Source organism: Canis lupus, chromosome 11, assembly GCF_048164855.1.
Source record: "Canis lupus baileyi chromosome 11, mCanLup2.hap1, whole genome shotgun sequence".
Lineage (NCBI taxonomy): Eukaryota > Metazoa > Chordata > Mammalia > Carnivora > Canidae > Canis > Canis lupus.
The window spans coordinates 36,938,797-36,943,042 of NC_132848.1; positions in this window are offsets into that span (position 1 = coordinate 36,938,797).

Here is a 4,246-nt window from a genome sequence, read left to right on the forward strand (position 1 = left end):
CCTTTTAGGGACACAAAGAAGCTTTTCTTTAATTTTAAGTTTTATTAAGAATTTAAAAATCTAAATATTTTGGGGCACCTGGATAGCTCAGTTGGTTAAGATAACTTAAAGATTACTTAACCAAACATTCAACGTTTGATGTCAGCTCAGGTCATGCATGATCTCAGGGGTCCTGGGACCAAGCCCCACATCCAGCTCCACATTCAGCGGGGAGTCTGCTTAAGGATTCTCTCTCCTTCTCCCCCTGCCCCCTCCTGGTCAAGCTTTCTCTCTCTCTAAAATAAATAAATAAATCTTTAAACATATCTAAATATTTCGTAGAAGACTGAGAAGGCTTCCTGGGCACTACACCCTTCTGCATTTAATACGTCCACATAGGGATCCCTGAGTGGCGCAGCGGTTTAGCGCCTGCCTTTAGCCCAGGGCGTGATCCTGGAGACCCAGGATCGAATCCCACGTTAGGCTCCCGGTGCATGGGGCCTGCTTCTCCCTCTGCCTATGTCTCTGCCTCTCTCTTTCTCTCTCTCTGTGTGACTATCATAAATAAATAAAAATTTTAAAGAAATAATAATACGTCCACATACCTCACTGAGACACACCCTGATGACATGCAACTTGGCAGCACTGTGTCTCTATTTTTACAGTTAGTAGAAAACAGCCTTTTATATTTCAAAATTTGTATTCCTAAATTACCATCAGCAGTTTTAAGCAATTTCAATAATGCTCATGAACTCTACTTTTTCTGACATATGAGATTTGCCTCAAAATAACATGAGACAAGGGAAAGTGGTAGGAAAATAAATGAAAGAGGATTTGACACAAAGGCTGATAACTATGGAGCTTGGCTTGTGGGTTCATTGGGGCTTATATACTTTTCCATATTTTTTACATGTTCCAAAATGAAAAGTTAGGAATAATAACAAGAGCTAACCAGGATGGGTTATAGTATTCTTGGTTCTTAGGACATACAGTATTTTGACAGCAATTCCTATTTCCTGCCTTATCTTCTACTTCTCAGAAGTATGCTTTTTTCTAAGCAAAGCGGGCTATTCATTGTCTCCCAATGTTAGGCACAGACCCCAGACTTTGAGGACATGCATTATATTGTCCTGTTGCTGGAACCGACCCAACCGTGTACATGGTTCCACAGTCTGTCTCCTCTAATGCTTCCCATTTTACAATACACTTTTTCTTCTGGTAACATCAGTAACACATTAATATGTGTATCTCACCTTTAGCACTGACAGTGTTAGTTACCTTTCTGTATACATGTGACTTTCCTCCATATCTAGGATATAAGTCCCTGAGCCCAAAACCTTGTCTTGTACTTTTGGTATACACCGAAGACTTAGCACTATGGTCCATAGTAAGTGATTAAAAATAAATATGACTTAGTTAAATAGCTGTAATGGCTCAGATGCTAGAGGTAGAGCCTTTGAAAGGAAAAAGATGGTGATATCTGAAAGCAAAGTTAGGAAAAAGAAAAGCAAGAAGTGAGGCAATCTGCCCAGAAGAGGAAAAAATTTACCTGGTGACGGCCTTCTGAATACTTTGAGCTTAGCGTGGGAAGATTTGTCTTTTGCCCTTAGAGATAATCTTAGCAGATTTCCCCTAGTGCTCTAAGTAAAGTATCATTTTATGCACACACAAGGGACTTTTATTTCCTGCTTACAGCATAACACTTCTGTCTGCCAAAGTATACAATCTGGCTAAAACACCCTGAACCACTCATTAAATGGACATTACTCAGTTCCTTTTATTAATCCTAATTTCTTTCTAAAATGTATCTCAAATAGCCAAAGGAAAATAAAGAAAGATTATATGAGAAACAGAAAGCCCGCCTCTGCCATTTATATGACTGGCTAGGATATACTATCCCTTTGTTCTCTAATTCATTTTTTGTAACGCGGCAAATACACAAAAACATAAAATTTACTATTTTAGTCATTTTTAGATCAGTTCAGTGGCATTAAGTACATTCCATTGCTGTGCAACTATCACTACCATTCATCTCTAGAACTTCTTCATTTTGCAAAACAGACACTCTATTACCCATTCATTACACCCCATTCTCTATCCCTTAACCTCCTGGCAGCCACCATTCTACTTGCTGTCTCTGTGAACTTGACTACTCTAGGCACCTCACATAAGTGGAATTTTACAATATTTCTCTGTGCCTGGCTTATTTCACTTAGCATAGTGTCTTCAAGGTTAATCTAGGTTATAATGTATGTCAGAATCTCACTCCTTTTTAGGTTGAATAATAGTCCATTGTTTGAATATATTACATGTTGTTTACCCATTCATTTACCAACGCCATTTGGGGTATTTGTACCTTTTAACTATTGTGAATAATGACACTATGAACATTGGTGTAGAAATATCTGTTCAAGTTCCTATTTTTCAATTCTTTTGCATGTATACCCAGCCCAATCCATGTTTGGAAGCAAACTGTTTGCAGTTATACTTCTTAGGCATCCTAAGGAATATTTCCCTTCTCCCTTCTCTTATTTTTTCAGTTATTCTAGAGGATTTATCCTCAATCTCTAGCTTTTGGTAAGCCCCATATAAAAAGCAACAGTCTCTAAATGTCAGAAGATTGTTGGAGTTGTTTTGGAAACAGGAGCCAGGCAAGTATGGATGGGTGCTGAGCCATCTGATTCAGTCCTTCCTGCTTCACCTGGGCCTGATTTAGAATAACAGATGCTTCAGTCTCCAGGCTTGAGGATTTGGAATGACTGTTCAGTAAACAGCAGTAGGACAGGGTAAAAACAGAGCCCAGGAATGTGAGCCTCTGCTTGAAAAATGGCTGAGTGTGGCTGTGATTCACAGGAGCGGGAGGCTGGCCACCCAGAGTTAAGGGCTGCAGTGACATACTGTGCTAATGCAGCATCACGAAGGCCCTCAGTGACTAATCCACTCTGCCCTTCCCTGGCTTGACTTTACCAGCTTTTAGAAAAGGGATCTTGTAAAACATGTTTACTGTTCAGAGCCATTGTGAGGAAAGATTAAATATTAAAAGAGATTTAGGGGCGCCTGGGTGGCTCCTTGGTTAAGTGTCTGCCATCTGCCTTGGGCTCAGGTCATGACCCCAGGGCCCTGGGTCCCAAGTCCAGGCTCCCTACTTAGGGCAAGTCTGCTTCTCCCTCTCCCTCTGCCCCTCTCCCTGCTCATGTGCGCTCTCATACTTTGTCTCTCAAATAAATAAAATCTTTTAAAAAAATACAAGAGATTCAGGCTTGGAAAAAAAAGAAATCATATAATTTCTAAGTATTCCTGTGAGTGCCCCACTATGGTTAATGCACTCCTTCAGGAAAAAATAGCAGAATGAAGAAAGAGAGGAAATCCCCAGCCCTTTCTGACCAGAAAGTTCTGTGGATTCTTTTCTAATCCAGTACTGTTAGAAAACAGGAGTGACCTGTAGTAACCTTTTGTAAAAGGCTCCTTTAAGCCTCTACCTGACAATCCATTTCCTCACGTGATTTCTAGAGTTCAATAACTACTTTTTTTTTTGAGATATTTTTATTTATATATTCATGAGAGAGAGAGAGAGGCAGGCAGAGACACAGGCAGAGAGAGAAGCAGGCTCCATGCAGGGAGCCCGATGTGGGACTCGATCCCAGGTCTCCAAGATTACACCCTGGGCCGAAGGCAGGCGCCAAACTGCTGAGCCACTCAGGGATCCCCTAGAGTTCAATAACTACTTAATTAAAACCTGCCGAAGATTCAGGAGGGATTCTCTTTACCACAATGTCCAGTGAGATGGAGAAACAGCTGCTTTATTTTTGTAGCATAAATTTCACCTAATGCTTAAATCCATCACTACGATTAATTCCTCAATTCAAAAAGTAGAGAATAAAAGCATTATGAAAAAAAATCTCAGTGAATCTTTGCAAATGAGGAGGTGCGGCAGATTAAAACTACTTTAACATGTGAAAGGTCTGACCATAAAAACCATTCTAAGCATTAGGCAAACCAGCTCCTTCTTTCCAAGATTATTGGCTAGAAAAGCCAGGTGACACCTCTTTTAAACTGCTCCCACATTTGCCATAAAGGGGTTTGGCCAGTAGCAACATCTGCTGGATCCAGGCTCTGTTTTGGAGCATGGCCAGAACTCTTCTGGAGGTAGAAAGTATCCAGCCCCTATTTCAAGAAACATCATCTCAGAGTATTGGCGGAAGAACAAGGGAATCTTACAAGAGCATCATTTCAACAATGCTACTTCTTAGGCATTTGAAACTAGTTT